This window comes from Diceros bicornis, chromosome 34, assembly GCF_020826845.1.
Source record: "Diceros bicornis minor isolate mBicDic1 chromosome 34, mDicBic1.mat.cur, whole genome shotgun sequence".
NCBI classification, from domain to species: Eukaryota; Metazoa; Chordata; class Mammalia; order Perissodactyla; family Rhinocerotidae; genus Diceros; species Diceros bicornis.
The window spans coordinates 14845587-14864045 of NC_080773.1; the positions used below are offsets into that span (position 1 = coordinate 14845587).

The 18459-nt window shown below is 42.5% G+C and overlaps 1 pseudogene; it reads right to left on the bottom strand.

Annotated features, from left to right (window-relative positions):
- Positions 1–201: 201 nt before the first annotated feature.
- On the bottom strand, positions 202–15796 carry LOC131397983 (cytochrome P450 2B4-like; annotated as a pseudogene).
- Positions 15797–18459: the final 2663 nt, after the last annotated feature.

An 18459-nucleotide genomic window follows, 5' to 3' on the forward strand; every position in this document is an offset into this window, starting at 1 on the left:
CCTCCTTTGGGCCTCAGTTTTCCTAACTGTGCTGTTGGTGGTGGTAACACTAAGTTATTGAGTATTTCTTGGCCCCGAACCCTGAGATTTTACTCTTGGTCAACAGTGCAGGCCATCTGGGAAAAATGGGGATGACAGCAGGATGGATGAAGGAGAGACTACAGAAAGGACTTTCCACAGGTTAGAGTGAGCAGGGAGGAGTCAAGAGGCCTCCACAGATTCATTGTGGGCAGAGGTGGGGGCTGGATGCAAGGCCTCTGAGGGGCTCTGCATCCCTTCTCTCCTGCCCCAGTGGGGCAAGAAGCAGAGCTGGAACACAGAGGGCAGTTTTGCTAACATGTTCTTCCTCAATGTGAGGTTGATGTCTTCTGGGGCCTTGGGAGATCCCAAGAAGTTCGGCAGCATTGAAGTCAAGAAGAGGAAGAGCTCTAATAAGCCAAGCTCTCCACCAGCCAGATACGTTTTCCTGAAGGCAAAAGGAGGGGTTGTGTCATTGGGGGAGCCCTAGGAGAGAACTTGGTTGCCCCGCCCCCAATCTCCCAGGACATTTGCATGCTCATTTATGCAGATTTACATGTGAGGTACCTCTGCTCCTGTTCTTGTCCTCAATACCGACGACACAAGTGTGTGTGTGTATCTGTGCATGTGTGTTTCTCTCTGTCCCACCTCTTCTTAGCCTCTCCCGTATCGTGCCCTCCTCTGTATCTCTTGATCCCTGTCTTTACCTGTCTTGCAATCTCCATTTTCTCTGTGTCTCTAGTGCAGTATATTCTCAACTAAGCCAATTTATGAGACAATGTGAAAACATTGGAAAAACCCCTGCTGGTGTGCCCTGTGCATGAGGAGCCATGAGAGGTAGAGGGGAGCTGAAACATCCACGACCACCATCCTGGATATGATATGCAGTAGGTGGGCACCAGCGTCTGGATTGGCTGTTAAAACATTGAACTACTTCTGAACTGGTGGTGCACAGCTACTGCTCTAAGCTTCCGAGTGCCCCGTCTCGTCTGTTCACCTTGGCCCTCCCCCAAGGCCCTCAGATGGGCCCACAATCAGCAGGTAATTGGTAAGCCTCCCAGACACTCTTATACCACAATCAGTGGCAGCTCTGATTGGTCAGTGGCCCCATGATGGCTGATAAACATTTTTAATAGCATACCCCACCCACCCACTACCTTAAGTTTCTGCCTCTCATATCTCCCAGTCATATCTTCCTGCAAAATGGGATCCACCATCACACAAATGTCCCATCTACATGGAGACCTCAGGATCCACTGTTGACTTCAGCACAGGCTTGTGAGACTGGCATGACCAAGGGTGGGCAGCAAATGTGTCCCTGGGCTGGACCACAGTGTGGACTGCATCCTGTTGAGGTGCAGCCTCAGTGGGAAAGGGATGGGGCCCAGAGAGCTGCCCCACCCAGTGTGGTAAAGTGCATTATCATTCACAAATCTTTATGGCACATCCCTGGGTGCATTAAACATCTATGCCATGTTGAACTTGGATGGCACTTGCTTTGGCCAATGAAGTGAGGGCTAAATTGGCATGTACACTACCATTCTCTTTGTTTCTGACTGTGTCAGGATGGTGTTTCCAAGTCCCCACCTCTACAGGACGGTGATGGCCAGGGAAGGGCATGTTGCATCAGCATGAAATTAATTTTTAGGCATTAAGCTGCTGAGATGTTCAGGTTGCTTATCACAGCCCAGCCTGCCCTGACTAACATAGGCCGTGACTTCCTGTGGGACCTTGGGCAAGTCCCCTGCCCTCCTGGGCTCCTCTTGGTCCAGCTCTTCAGAGAGTGCCTGATTCAACACTAAGACATCTACTATTTTTTTAACAGATCAAAGGAGAAAAACAATTTGATCATCTTCATAGGAGATGAAAAGATATTTGACAGTTCTCAACACCAAATTATACTTAAATTTTTTAAAAAGAAGAATCTGTGGTAAAATACTCAAGAATACACATATACCAGAAACAAATCTAAGGAGCTTTAAAATTTTAGCATATTTTAAGTTTCAGCCAACGGCTAAAAGTTGAATTATCTGATAGGTGACTGGATGAGGGAACTTCCAAGACCCTGAGAGCGAGGATTCCCCAAATTTTTGTGTCCTAAGTGCCTCCTGGGCTGCACTGTAGCCTGGGACTTGGATTTTACCAACTGGCTCACAAAAAATAAATCATTGAATATTCCTTCTTTTCTCTTCCCTCTGTTCCTTTCTTTCCTCTTACCTTTCTTTCATCTACCTACCCATCATCTATCTATCTATCTATCTATCTATCTATCTATCTATCTATCTATCTATCTATCTATCCTTCCATCCATCCATCAAGTAACTTGGTGTGCAGGCACATATTTAATAAAAAATTTGGAAGGATATCTTCTGTAATATTAACAGATTTGGTTTTGGTAGTGAATTGCAGGTTCTCCTTAATTACTTCCTTGTTTATATAAAAATCAGAAAAAATAATATGGTTATTTTTATTTTGAAAGAAAAGATGAAAATTCTTTTCTGAATTCTTGGTACATAGCAAGTCCTCAACAATGGATCATTTATCTGTCTGTCCTTTGTGTATGCACGTGTGTGCATATGTGTGTCTTTGTCTTTCACGTTATCTCCATCACTGACTTAGTCCCCGTCTTTCTCCCCAATCATAACTCTTCACTTTCCTTCCTTCTCATGCTACTTTTGTTTCTGAAGATGTCTTGCTTTCTCTTTCCTACAGAATCCTCTTCTTTTTCAAAAATGTTCACCCAGTGTTCAGGGTTGGACAAAGGGAGAAAGGGGGTGAGTAGGTATTCTCATTTGGTGGGAAGGGCACAGCTTATCCATGGAGAATGGGATGAAGGCTTCCTGCTTCCTGAAGTTGCCCTCCCCATCTGAGAAGTGGCCAAGGTGGAAGGCATCTGACTACTCAAAGTGGCGTGGGTCGTGGAGGACAGAGCTCAGGATGGTGTACACAGTAGTGTCCTATGAGGGAGTCAAAGCCAAGGGGACCCAAAGGACCATCTACAAGGAGTGGCTGAATTGATGATGGTACATCCAGAGTTGATAGTAAGCTTCAACCACTGTATGGTCTACAACTGGTGGCTAAAATATTTAGAAAATAATAAATTGAATTATTCTGTCCCATTTGGTTAATATTTGTATCCCAAGCTCTCCAGGAATCCCCACCGACCGCCCTCACCTCTGTTCTCCAAGACCATTTGGACTTCTCCATGATCCATCAACTAAAAGGGTCACATCTGGCTCAGCTGTGGCCTCCAACTACCTGACTCCAAGACAAGGGCTGGAATCTAATCTGATGAGTGGTGCCCACTCGGTGATTAGTTATTATGAGTATCACCACTAGGTTCATCTATATTCAGAAACGTTTGCAACCACAGAAGAAAATGAGTTAGACCCATAAGCATTGATTTTAAAATATATTGATAGCATAATATTATAAAAGGAAAGCCACACACATAGAAACAAAATTAAAAAAGACAAGTGGCAAATTGTATTAGTAGGAACATAAAGACAGGAGGGGAAGGAGACTTGCACATTGTACACACAAGTTCCAAAGTGATAGAGTATGAACTGATCTTTGTGTATATGTATATAAATGTCATATATGTTTATATAATTTAAAGAAAGTGTGGAAGGATAAACATTAGATTGTAAATGCCTTCTCAGGATGGAGGAAGGTACGGGAGATGATAAAATAGGTTTTTTTTAAAAAAACTCTGTATTGTCTAAGTTTTAATAAGTATATGGTACTTTTTTCAGAAAATCTAAAACCTACTAAAGGTAAAATACAAGACAGACAGAGGGTAGAGGACTTTTCTGCATTTCTAGAATCTCCCTCCTTCCCATAGAAATCTGGAAATAAAAATTCTCATTGCACTCCAATAACCAGAGACATGAAGCATTAGACTGCAGGCAGACAGCACCTTCCATCCAAGATTCTGTGGCCCTGCTGGTCTCACTTTAGGGAGATGATATCCTGGGAATTGAGTGTCCTTGATGACTGAGTGGGGGACAGCCAGGGGGGGTGAGGTCACTGAATCTCTGAACCTCAATGATGACAGCATCTGTATAAGGCATTTTTGCTGGACCTTCAAAGGCTGGGAGAAGGTGTTGGCCCATCATTCTGTGAAGGTCCGTCTGGACTTTTTCTAAGAATGATGAGGGTGGGAGGGTGGTCCTCAATGAATGTCCATAACAGTGGGCTCAGCCAAGTCACCCCAAAAATGACCTGAAGACTGGGGGCAGGGTCTTGTGAAGTTTTTACTAAGATGTTGAATTTTTGTTCCTGCTCAATGAGAGTATCGAGATACAAAATCCATGGCTTTTTTGGGGAAAGTCTTGTCTGTTTTTTCCACTGTAGTTATGACAGGGATCATTTGGGTAAGCATGGGAGGGTGGAAATTCATTCAACACTTATGGCATTTTTTTTTCTGGTGAGGACGATTGTCCCTCAGCTAACATCTGTGCCAAGCTTCTTCTATTTTGTATACAGGACACCACCACAGCATGGCTTGATAAGTGGTGTGATGAGTGGATCCACACACAGGATCCAAACCCACAAACACCAGGCTGCTGAAGAGGAGCCTGCACAGGTAAACACTATGCCACGGGGCTGACCCCAAGGCACCATTGAAAAAAATGACTTGTAGCTGGAACTGGAGTCTTCTCCTTCTGTCCCATTGATTTGCTATGTGATCTTGGATAGGTCACTTCCCATCTCTGGGCCTAAATTCATATCTGTAAAATAAGGAGATTGGATTAGATGAAAGTTTCTCCAAGCTTTTTCTGCAGACCATCCAGACGAGAACCAACTGAGGAGGTTTTTAGTTAGTTGTAAATCAGCAATATACTCCAAATATTCAAGTTCTTTGTCTTCCTCAAAGTGTCAACCTCAAAAAGTTCTGTCAAGACCCACGTGATTTTGTAGACTGTAAAATGTTCCATGAATGGTAATGCTTTGTGACTGGAGCATGCTTTGTAAACCATCAAGCACTTTACAAGTTGCCAAGTGTTTTGCAAGTTACAAAACACTTCATAAATACAAAAGTATCTTCTAAACCTAGGGTGCTGCATTGAATGAAAAATATTTAGTAAACTGTAAGTACCTTGTCAACTTCAAAGATCTTCATCAGCATCAAAGCTTTAATATAAGTTACAAATCTCTACAGAGGTGGATTTTTTTTTAATTTTTCAGACTGATTAGGACAGATGTCTTCACCAGTCACCCAGCCACCTTCCACCATGGCCTCAGAGACCCTCAACTGTCCCCACCCTCATCCACCATAAGCCCAGCTCACATAAGACATCAGGATTCTTAAGAAGGAGTAGAAACTTATAGCAGAGAGTGGTGCTAGAGGTCTCCACGCCAGCAAAGAACAGGGAGAGTACCGTGTGGACGAGATTCTTATGATGGAACTCACTCTCAGGATTAGAGCATTCCAGGCAATGGCAATGGACAATCCTTGATACCTACCCTTTTTCTCCCCAGCGAGCCCCATGTTACTCTGTGCCACTTTTTCTTTTTCCTTCTTTCCCTTTTTCTCTGTTCAAGGCCAACAGTGTAGCAAATGAGTGGGCTCTGGAGCCAAACTGACTGGTATCAAGCTCAGACCCTACCATTTACTAGCTGTGTGCCTTTGGGCAAAGAACATAACCTCTCTGTGACTTAGTTCAAGAAATGGGGTTGTTTTGATATTATGTATGTAAGTGTTCGATAAACACTAGGCATTAATACATTGTTGTTGTTTTTCTCTTCTCTGTCCTTTGGTGTCTTTGCTCTCCTGATTGGCTCTTGCAGCTGTGTATTCACAGGTAATACTGAAGATATTTAACAACCTTTATGACTCTTTCTAGACCAATCAGAAGAGACATGGGCTCTAACCAATCAGAGCAGACACGATCATCTGACCAATCAGAACAGACATGGTTCTCTGACCAATCAGAACGGGATGGGGCTCCTAGGGCAAGGGAAACAAAAGAAAAAATGAACAAATGGGACTACATCAGACTAAAAAGCTTCTGCAAGGAAAAAGAAGCCATCAAAAAAATGAAAAGATAACCCACCAACTGGGAGAAAATATTTGCAAATCATTTATCCAACAAGGGGTTAGTTTCCAAAATGTATAAAGAACTCATACAACTCAACAACAAAAAAACAAATAACCCGTCAATAAATGGGCAGAGGAGATGAACCAATGTTTTTCCAAAGAAGATATACAGATGGACAACAGGTTCATGAAAAGATGTTTCACATCACTAATTATTAGGGAAATGCAAATCAAAACTACAATGAGATATCACCACACCCATCAGAATGGCTATTATTAGCAAGAGAAGAAATAACAAGTGTTGGAGAGGTTGTGGAGAAAAGAGAACCCTCATACACTGCTGCTGGGAATGCAAATTGGTGCAGCCACTATGGAAAACAACATGGAGATTTCTTAAAAAATTAAAAATAGAAAGACCATGTGATCCAGCTGTTCCAATTCTGAGTATTTATCCAAAGATGATGAAAACACATATTCAAAAAGATTTGTGCAACCCTATGTTTATTGCAGCATTAATCACAATAGCCAAGACATGGAAGCAACCTACATGTCCATCAAGGGATTAATGGATAAAGAAGATGTGGAGTGGTATATACATACACGATGGAATACAACTCAGCCATTAAAAAAGACAAAATCATGCCATTTGTGACTACATGGATGGACCTTGAGGGTATAATGCTAAGTGAAGTAACACAGAGAAAGACAAATATGATTTGTATCATTTCACTCATATGTGGAAGATAAACAAACAAACAAACACATAAATAAGGAGAACAGATTGGTGGTTACCAGATCAGAAGCAGGTGGAGGGAGGGCAAAAAGGGTAAAAGGCACATATGTATGGTGACCAATCGAAACTAGACTTTTTTTGGTGAACAGAACATGATGGATTCTACCTAGAAGCTGAGATATAATAATGTACACCTGAAATTTACAAAATATTATAAACTAATATGACCTCAATAAAATAATTTTTTTAAAAAAATGAGAGGGCCAAACAGGATTTCGGAGGCCCCCTGCTGGGCAAGACTTTACATCTTCAGTTGCCACCTCTTAACAAGCTTTCCAGGAGGGGAACCTGGGGAGGCTGAGGAAGGAATGGGGGAAAGAGGGGTTGGGCCAGTGGCATTCTTACCAACCCGTAGGGAAGTATTTCAATATTTAGACAACACACATTGTACCCAAACACGCTAGCTCAATGTCAGTAGTGTGTCCATCACTCTCTTTCCCACCAACCCCCAATCCAGGTCAGAACTTGCCTTGTCCATGCATGGCAGGAAGGAATCAATGAAGTCCTTTGGGGCACTGGGATCCAGCATTTCCCAGTGCCTCTCAATGTTCTTGGTGACAATCTTCGAATTCTTGAATGTTTCTGTACAAGCGAGTGTGTGTGCCCAGAAAGTGTTTCAAGATGCCAGAGAGGAGTTCAAAATCTACAGGTAAGCAGGGAAGGCCTCTGAACCTGTTCTACTCTCTGGGATTCTGTTGTTGGTGTTGACACTGTGCATTGCACAACAGAAACATCTGAAGGGCACCATTCACCACGTGGACTTGAGGAATGTGCCCCCTAGCTGAGCAGACTTGCACACACACACACGGTCATGCACACAGACTCAGTGGTTCATGAACAGCTACACTCACTCTTACATCTGCTGAGGATTCTTCTGTCAAAGTCCACCCTTGTGGGAGGTCTGATTCCTACCCCCAAACTGATTTATTTTCTCACCTGGGAGGGTGTAAGCGATGACACAGAAAACCAACATCTTGAAGCCTTCTTGCTTCAGTGTCCAGGGTAGAAAGCATCTGATCTCTTCTCAGGGTCAACCTACCCCGATTCCTGGCCACCGTTGAATCTTTGGAATCATCTGGAGGTAGACAGAGCTGAAATGTTGAGGATTTCATTCATTAAATTTAGCATCCATAAGAATCTGGGATCCTGGAGGAAAGTCAAAATGGCGGTGTAAGCAGACTTGGAACTCACCTCCTCCCGTAGACACAGCCAATTTACAACTACTCGTGGAAAAATTACCCATGCGACAAAACTGAAAACTGGATAAGAGGAACTCCTGCAACAACGGACAATCCTAACTGAGGTAGAAGAGGCAGAGACTCCAATCTGGAGAGGAAAAACGCAGCCTTCACAAGCCGCCAGCTTCATGGTTGGCGGGAGCAGCTCGCATGGGTAATGAGCTCACATGGGTTAGGCCCTGAGCCTAACAACCTGCCACCCTGGGGGCCTACTCACTTAAAAGAAATACTGCAACACAAATGTGGTATTAGAACTTGCAACCAACTGTGCTGGGGCTCCCCACAACTGATAAAGAGACTGAAGGGCCCACAACAACTACAAGCAGCTGAGCATTACAACAGCTGGCCAGGAGCATAACTCGGCCTCCCTGGGTGCCTACAGGGAGAGCAAACAGGCCACAACAGAAGGACACACATAGCCCACATATGGGTCATCCCTGAAACATTGAGAACTGAGGGAAGCACACTGCAGGCCTCCTAAGGCATCACTTACATAAGGTCACCTATCCAAGAGCAGGAGACGTAGTTGACCTACCTAATATGTAGACACAAGCACAGGGAAAGAGGCAAAATGAGGAGGTGAAAGAATACATTCCAAGTAAGGGAACAGGACAAAACCCCAGAAAAGGAACTAAGTGAAACAGAAATGAGCAACCTACCTGACAGAGAGTTCAAACTAAGAGTGTTAAGGATGCTCACTGATGTGGGGAGAAGAATAGATGAACTCAGTGAGAATGTCAACAAAGAAATGGAAGATATAAAAAAGAACCAATCAGAAATGAAGAATACAATACTGGAAATGAAAAATTCACTAGAGGGACTCAAAAGCAGAGTAGAGGATACAGAAGAACGGATCTGTGAGCTGGACGAAAGACTAGAAGAAATTACCCAAGGTGAACAGGTAAAAGAGAAAAGAATTAAAAAGAGTGAGGACAGTCTAAGGGACCTCTGGGACACATCAAGTGCACTAACATCCGTGTTATAGGTGTCCTGGAAGGAGTAGAGAAAGACAAGTGGTCAGAGAATCTATTTCAAGTAATAATAGATGAAAACTTCCCTAACCTAAGGAAGGAAACAGACATCCAGGTACAGGAAGCACAGAGAGCGCCAAACAAGACAAACCCAAAGAGGCCCACACCAAGACACATCATAATCAAAATGTCGAGAATTAAAGATAAAGAGAAAATCCTAAAAGCCACAAGAGAATATCAAGTTACATACTAAGGAAATCCCATAAGGCTATCAGCTGACTTCTCAGCAGAAACCTTATAGGCTAGAAGAGAATGGCACGATATGTTTAAAGTGCTAAAAGGAAAAAACTTACAGCCAAGAATACTCTACGCAGCAAGGATATCATTCAAAATGGAAGGAGAGATCAAAAATTTCCCAGACAAGCAAAACTTAAAGGAGTTTGTCACCTAGAAACCAGTACTACAAGAAATGTTAAAGGGACCGATTTAAGGGGAAAAGAGAAGACCACAAATAGGAAAAATTATCTATTTCCATGATAAGAACGTAATGGATCAAATGCACCAAAAAGAATTTAGATATGATATCAAAAACATAAAAGGAGGGAGGAGGGGAGTTAAGAGTACAGCTTTCAGACAGAGGTCAAACTAAAGTGACTATCAATTCTGTATAAAAGAAGAAAGGAACAGAGAAGGACTACTAATACACTGGGAAAAAAAAAGTTAAAAAATGGAAGTAAGTACATACTTACCAATAGCTACTTTAAACGTCAATGGACTAAATGCTCCAACTAAAAGGCAGAGGGTGGCTGACTGGATAAAAAAACAAAAGACCCGTATATATATTCTGCATACAAGAGACACACTTCAGACCTAAAGACACTCACAAACTGAAAGTGAAGGGATGGAAAAACAACTCCACGCAAATGGCAATGGAAAGAAAGCTGGGGTAGCAGTACTCATATCAGACAAAATAGACTTTAAAACAAAAACTGTAAAAAGAGACAAAGAAGGGCATTACATAATGATCAAGGGAACAATCCAACAAGAGGATTAAACACTTGTAAATATCTACGCACCTGATGTAGGTGCACCTAAATATATAAAGCAATTATTAACAGACATAAAAACAGAAATAGACAGTAACACAATAATAATAGGGGACTTTAACACTCCACTTACACCAACGGATAGATCATCCAAACAGAAGATCAATAAGGAAACATTGGCCTGAAATGACACACTAGAGCAGATGGACCTAGTAGAGAAATACAGAGCATCACATCCAAAAACCGAAGAATACACGTCCTTTTAAATGCACATGGAACATTCTCCAGGATTGATCACGTATTAGGCCACAAAACAAGTCTCCATAAATTTAAGAAGATTGAAATAATACCAAGCATCTTTTCTGACCACAACTGTATGAAACTAGAAATCAACTATAGGAAGAAAATCAGAAAAGCCACAAATACATGGAGATTAAACAAAATGCTACTGAACAACGACTGGGTTAACGAAGAAATCAAAGAAGAAATCAAAAAATACCTGGATACAAATGAAAATGAAAACATGACATGCCAGAATTTATGGGATACAGCAAAAGTGGTTCTAAGAGGGAAGTTTATAGTGATACAGGCCTATCTCAACAAACAAGAAAAATCTCTAATAAACAATCTAACAATGTACTTAAAGGAACGGGAAAAAGAAGAACAAACAAAGACCAAAATCAGTAGAAGGGAAAATAATAAAAATCAGAGCAGAAATAAATGAAATAGAGACCAAAATAACAATAGAAAAAATTAATAAAACCAAGAGCTGGTTCTTTGAAAAGATAAACAAAATTGACAAACCTTTAGCTAGACTCACCCAGAGAAAAAGAGAGAAGGCACAAATAAATAAAATCAGAAATGAAAGAGGAGAGGTTACAACAGACACCTCAGAAATACAAAAGATTATAAGAGAATACTATGAAAAGCTATATGCCAACAAATTCGACAATCTGGAAGAAATGGATAAATTCTTAGAATCATACAATCTTCCAAAACTGGATCAAGAAGAAGTAGAGAATTTGAATAGACCAATCACCGGTAAGGAGATTGAAACAGTAATCACAAACCTCCCCAAAAATAAAAGTCCAGGACCAGACGGCTTCCCTGGTGAATTCTACCAAACATTTAAAGAAGACTTAATACCTATCCTTCTCAAACTCTTCCAAAAAATTGAAGGGGGGGAAGTTCCCTAACTCATTCTACAAAGCTGACATTACCCTGATCCCAAAACCAGACAAGGACAACACAAAAAAAGAAAATTACAGGCCAATATCACTGATGAACTTCGATGCAAAAATCCTCAACTAAAAACTAGCAAATCGCATACAACAATACCTTAAAAAGATTATACACCATGATCAAGTGGGATTTATTCCAGGTATGCAGGGATGGTTTAACATTCGCAAATCAATCAACGTAATACACCACATTAACAAAATGAAGAATAAAAATCACATGATCATCTCAATAGATGCAGAGAAAGCATTTGACAAGATACAGCATCCATTTATGATAAAAACTCTGAATAAAATGGGTATAGAAGGAAAGTAGCTCAACATAATAAAGACCATATATGAGAAACCCACAGCTAATATCATCCTCAATGGTGAAAAACTGAAAGCTATCCCTCTAAGAACAGGAACCAGACAAGGATGCCCACTGTCACCACTCCTATGTAACATATTACTGGAAGTCATAGCCAGAGCAATCAGGCAAGAGAAAGAAATAAAAGGGATCCAAATGGGAAAGGAACAAGTGAAACTGTCACTATTTCCAGATGACATGATTTTATATATAGAATACCCTAAAGAATCCACCAGAAAAGTTTTAGAAGTAATAAACAAATATGGTAAAGTTGTAGGATACAAAATCAACATGCAAAAATCAGTTGCACTTCTGTACACTAACAACGAAGTAGCAGAAAGAGAAATTAAGAATACAATCCCATTTATAATTGCAACAAAAAGAATAAAATACCTAGGAATAAACTTAACCAAAGAGGTGAAAGACCTGTACACCGAAAACTATAAAACATTTCTGAAAGAAATTGAAGGAGACACAAAGAAATGGAAAGATATTCTGTGCTCTTGGATTGGAAGAATTAACATCGTTAAGATGTCCATACTTCCTAAAGCCATCTATAGATTCAATGCAATCCCTATCAAAGTTCCAACAACATTTTTCACAGAAATAGAACAAAGAATCCTAAAATTTATATGGAACAACAAAAGACCCCGAATAGCTAAGGGAATCCTGAGAAAAAATAACAAAGCTGGAGGTATCACACTCCCTGGTTTCAAAATATACTACAAAGCTATAGTAACCAAAACAGCATGGTACTGGCACAAAAACAGACACACAGATCAATGGAATAGAATCGAAAGCCCAGAAATAAACCCACACATCTATGGACAGCTAATCTCTGACAAAGGAGCCAAGAACATACATTGGGGAAAAGAAAGTCTCTTCAACAAATGGTGTTGGGAAAACCGGATAGCCACAAGCAAAAGCATGAAAGTAGACTCTTACCTTACACCATACACAAAAATTAACTCCAAATGGATTAAAGACTTGGATGTAAGACCTGAAACTGTGAAACTTCTAGAAGAAAACATAAGTAGTACGCTCTTCGACATCGGTCTTAGCAACATCTTTTCAAACACCATGTCTGACCGGGCAAGAGAAACAATAGAAAAAATAAACAAATGGGACTACATCAAACTAAAAGCTTCTGCACAGCAAAGGAAACCATCAACAAAACGAAAAGACAACCTAACAATTGGGAGAAGATATTTGCAAACCATACATCTGATAAGGGCTTAATCTCCAAAATATATAAAGAACTCATGCATCTCAACAACAAAAAAACTAACAACCCAATTTAAAAATGGGCAAAAGACCTGAACAGACATTTCTCCAAAGAATATATACAGATGACCAACAGACACATGAAAAGATGTTCCAAATCGCTATCAGGGAAATGCAAATCAAAACTTAATGAGATATCACCTCACGCCCGTCAGAATGGCTATAATTAACAAGACAGGAAACAACATGTGTTGGAGAGGATGTGGAGAGAAGGGAACTCTCATACACTGCTAGTGGGAGTGCAAACTGGTGCAGCCACTATGGAAAACAGTATGGAGATTCCTCAAAAAACCAAGCATAGAACTACCATATGATCCAGCTATCCCACTGCTGGGTATTTATCCAAAGAACTTGAAAACACCAATTTGTAAAGGTACATGCACCCCTGTGTTCATTGCAGCGTTATTCACAATAGCCAAGACTTGGAAGCAACCTAAGTGCCCATCAAGGGATGAATGGATAAAGAAGATGTGGTATATATACACAATGGAATACTACTCAGCCATACGAAATGATGAAATCCAGCCATTTGTGACAACATGTATGGACCTTGAGGGTATAATGCAAAGTGAAATAAGTTAGAGGGAGAAGGTCAAATGTCTTATGATTTCCTTCATTAAGTAGTAGATAATAAGAACAATAAACAAACACATAGGGACAGAGATTGGATTGGTGGTTACCAGAGGGGAAGGAGGGAGGGAGGAGGTTGAAAGGACTAATTCGGTACATGTGTGTGGTGATGGGTTGTAATTAGTATTTGGGTGGTGAACATGATGTAATCTATGCAGAAATAGAAGTACAATGATGTACACCTGTAATTTTTACAATGTTATAAACCAATGTTACTGCAATAAAAAAAATAAATAAAATACTGATAACCATAAAAGGTTAAAAAAAAAAAAAGGAATCTGGGATCCTGGTAATTAAAGCGCTCATCAAAGATAATGGAGTTGATGATGTTGGCCGTGATGGTGTTAAAGAGGAAAGTAGGATCCAGATATGTCCCTGGGAATAAGAGGTCTGTCATGGGGGTCCCTGCATTGCCTTTCTGGGTGAATCTGATCTGGCTGGTGGTTTGGTTGACTGGTTTCTTTCTCTGCCTCTTGCCCAGCCCAGCTCTCACTGGGCCTCTGCATCTCATTTTTCTTTCTGGCAGTCTCCCCCTCTGTGTCTCTTGTTATTTTTCTCCATCTCTGTCTGGGTCTGACTTTCTTGGTGCCTCTGTGTCTTTCTCTGGTCTTGTCTCTGAGTCTTTCTTGGAGGCTCAGCCTCTTCATCTCCATGCTTACTCTTTTCATGCTCAGTCTCTTTGTGCTTCCTATCTTTGGCCTCATTGACATTCTAAGTCTTACCTGATCTATTTCTATTTTTACCTTTTTATTTATAAGCCTTTTCCTTGCAGTTTCTGCTTCTGGATCAATCTTTGTCAGTGTCCTCAGTTTGTCACTGTCTTACAGTCTCTCTGTCTCTGTTCTTTTCTCTGTCTTCTTTCTCTTCCTCTCCCCCTCTTGCCCTCTCCTTCCCAGTCTCTGTCACTCTCTGCTGTCCTCATGCTCTTTCTCCATTTCTGCATCTGTATACTTCTCTTCTCTCTCCGAACATGTTTCTGCATCTGTCTGTCTCTGTCTCCAGGTCTCTCTCCCTCAGTCACGTTCTCTGACTCATCCTTTCTGTCCCCATCTCACCCAACCCCTGCCTGCCCCTCTGCCCTTCTTCTCAGGCCTGGAGCTCACCCTGGGAATTCCGAAGCTCCTCCACCAGACCCTGAGCCTCCTGCTTGATTTGCCCCCACATGCTCCGCTTCCCCATCCCAAAGTCCCTCATGGTGTCTAGAGAGAATTTTGGAAGGCCTTCCAAGACTTTCCACTGGCAAAGGCCACACCTGATTTGTGCAGCACGCAAGGAAGTTTGTGAAGAGGCATAAGTTTTTGCCTCATCCTCTCCCCACTCCCACCTCCATTGCCCACTCACCTGTTCCTTGGAAGATGGAGTCAAGGATGACAATCTGACCTTGGCAAGAAAAAGCCTCAGGCTGATCCACCAGGGCTTCCCTCACTGCCTCGTAGCCACACAGGGTGATGGCTGGCTGGGGTCCCAGGTGGATGGTGAATACATTCCCATATTACTCCTTCAGCTGTTGGGCAAGTCCCGATCTCACTATTTAACTCAAGAGAAATGTCTCCACACTCCCACCTGGACCATACCTTCCAGGGTAGCCCAAACACCGCTGGCTGCAGCCCCATCAGGGAAGAATGGAGACTTGAACTCCATGGCCTCCTTCAAGCTTCCCACACATGACCTCACCCCAAGTGTCCTTCTCTCTTGACTTTTCCAAGAACCCTCCCAGTTTTGGATTTTAATAATGACAAGACTCCCCATATCTGAGCTCTAGTACCTCTCCCTCCCAATCCCCACAGGACCACATCTCAAAGCCTCAAGTCTATCAGAATTTCTCCCTCCAGTCTTCCTCACAAGAATTCCAGAAGCATCTCTAGTGGGCATGTTGGGTCAGGTTGTGGCTAGAAGAAGACAATCCCCAAGCTGGCCTACCAAGTCCCACCCAGAGTTTGACCCTCAACTGCTTTGCTGCCTGTAAGCTGTTTCCTGTCCATGCCTCTCCTGCTCTCCACCGCTTTGCCCTCCCCATGTCACTGCCTGGAAGGACTTGAGAAAGCCCTGTGGTCTAGTTGCAAAATGGTCCCCAGAAAGGGCAGAGGCCAGGGTACAGGAAGGACGCGTCCCTGGGAAGGGGGTTGGCCCCAGAGTGGAAACAGGCCAACGAGAATGATGAGGAGCAGGATGGCCGAGAGTGCCATGGTCCTCTATGTGCCTGCCTTTCCTTCCCCTGTCTCTCTTAAAAGGCAGGCTACTCTGTTGTTTTTTGTTTTATTTCTGTGGTTGTTGGGGAAGTGTATGCCAGGAATGTACCTTCGCACATTCTGGATAACTCTCTAGAGACAAAAGGAAAGTGCTGCACACGCCAGGAGTTGGCCATCTTGTTTGGTTCTCAAGGCTGCCTTCCCCTTGCCCTTGGCTGGGCAGAGGTAGCTTAGTGGGCAATGCCCTTGGAAAGAGAGCACCTCCCTCAAAGAAGGGTGGTGGTGCCAGCTGTGGAACATGTGCAGGCTGGATTTAAGGTGGTTGCCCTGCAAGGGTGGCTCTCAGCTTAGTCAAAGGGTGGCATTGCAGCATGAGAGATCGAGAGTAGCTGCCATTCAGAATTAGGACAGGGATTTATTCTGGACATCAGAGGAGAGTAAGATATGGAGAAGGAAAGGGGAGGCTTAGTGCCACATTGGGTGGGTTTGAGGGTTGCTTGATTTAGCCCTTCATTCATTCATTCGTCCACACATATTTTGAACACCTGTCATATGCCACGCACTGTTCCAGGTGCTGAGAGTACAGTGATGCAAAAGACAATGGGTTCACCTTCGTGGAGCTGGCACTGAGGTGAAGGAGAAGTTCTCACCCTCTGGAAAGATCCCTAGTGAGCCCACAATAAGTGGCTCACACCTAAAATGGCACAGATCACCCCTTGACCCAGGACGTCAGGCATTGGATGTTTATTTGAGTTTCAGGGAGCTTGAAAGGGAATATAAGGGAATCCACGTCACAAGTTTAGAATCCAACAGCTCAGGGGCTGTGGGATGAGGAGGCCCTCTCGTAGAGGAAAGAAGAGGGAGAGGATGTAAGAATGAGGATGCGGGAGGACGATGGTGGTGTACAACTGTGGTCTACGATGCAGGTGAACCTCGAAAATATCACATTGAGTGAAAGAGGCTAGACACAAAAGATCACACATTGTGTAATTCCATTTATATGAAATTTCCAGAATAGGGAAATCCACAGAGACAGAAAGCAGACAAGTGTTTGCCAGGGGCTGAGGGAATGAAGAATGGGGAGTGACTCCTAATGGGTACCAGGTTTTCTCCTGGGTTGATGAAGATATTTGGAAGTAAATACTGGTGGTGTATATACAACATTGTGAATTAAACAAATATCACTAAATTACGCACTATAAAGTGCTTAATTTTATGTTATGTGAATTTCATCTTAATTTAAAATATATATAAGGAGGGAGAAGGAGCTGTGGTGAAGATTTTGAGTTCTAGAGCCAGGCAGACACAGTATGAATCGTGCTTCTCCACTCACTAGCCTTGTGGCCTCAGACAACTGATGCCAATGCCAGGCCTCTGTTTACTCATCTGTAAAATGGGCATGCTCATTGTACTCAGCACAGGGGTCTAACAGGAGGAGGATTCAGGTATGGTCATGTATGCACAGATCGTGGAGAACAAGGAGTTGATAAAGGGAAGCTGTGGTTGTTCTGAGCAAGGGAGAAGTCACTCAGGGTGAGCTATGGCATGGAAGGTGGAACTGCAGAGACCCTGAGCCAGGTTTCCCCTCTTAGACCCCCATTTCTATATATACACCACTTCTGGAATTTTGTTAACAGAGAAAAGAAACACTTCCTTGAGTCCTTAGAACAACTGCAGAAGATGGAAGGAGATGAAGCTAAGGATACAGGCTCGCAGTGGGTCTCCCAGACGGGAGATGACATGGAGAGAGTCACCATTCTCTGCAGAAGTGGTAATAATTCATGACACTGGAATACTTTGACCTCCTTCCCTCAGCCCCCTTGGTGGGGCAGGAAGCTGATCTGGTACACTGGGGACCATTTGCCCACACCATTCTCCTGGAGTGAGAGGTCGATGTCCTCAGGGCCCACGGTGCTGGCCACAGAGAAGATCTGAAGGATGATGGTTAAGAAGAGGAATAATCCAGTTTGAATGATGCCTTCACCAGGACAAATGGGCTTCCCTTTGGGCACAGAGGATCGTCAATGTGGGCACAGGGTGGATGCACATTCTTTGCCCTGTCACATCACAAAGCCCGGACATCTGCATCCATTGCAACAGATTTGCATGGGATTGGCCTTTAACCTGCATTATGGGTGGACTTTTAGGGGGTTCCCAAACCCTATGGATCCAGATGCAAATCTTTGGTGGATGTGCCTTGCACATTTTTCCAGGAGAGAGTTTGTAGCTTCTGTTAGATTTCCAAAGGGTTCAGTGGCCCCACAGAATCTAATGATCCACTTCTGGTCTGATGTGTGTGTGTGTATATGTGTGTGTCTGCCTCCACATGTAGGTGTCTGCATATTTCTGACATAACATTTTTAATGTTCTTCATTTCTAATATGAGTAGAATGGTACCTATCTCATAGGGCTATTTTGAGGTTAAAGAAATAATATTTTCAAAAACTCTTAGAAGAGAATTCTATTCTGGCCCTTATGAAGGATCCTACAAATGTAGTTATTGCTTTGTGTCTTTTTCTGGGTGTGTGTGTTGGGAGTGTGTGTGGGATGTGTCTCTGGCACTAGGTCTGTTTGTTTATATCTGAAAGTCTTTCTTTCTCAGCCTGAGAGCCATGCATTTCAGGAGCTCTGAAAATTCCCCAAATTGTACATAAGATTGT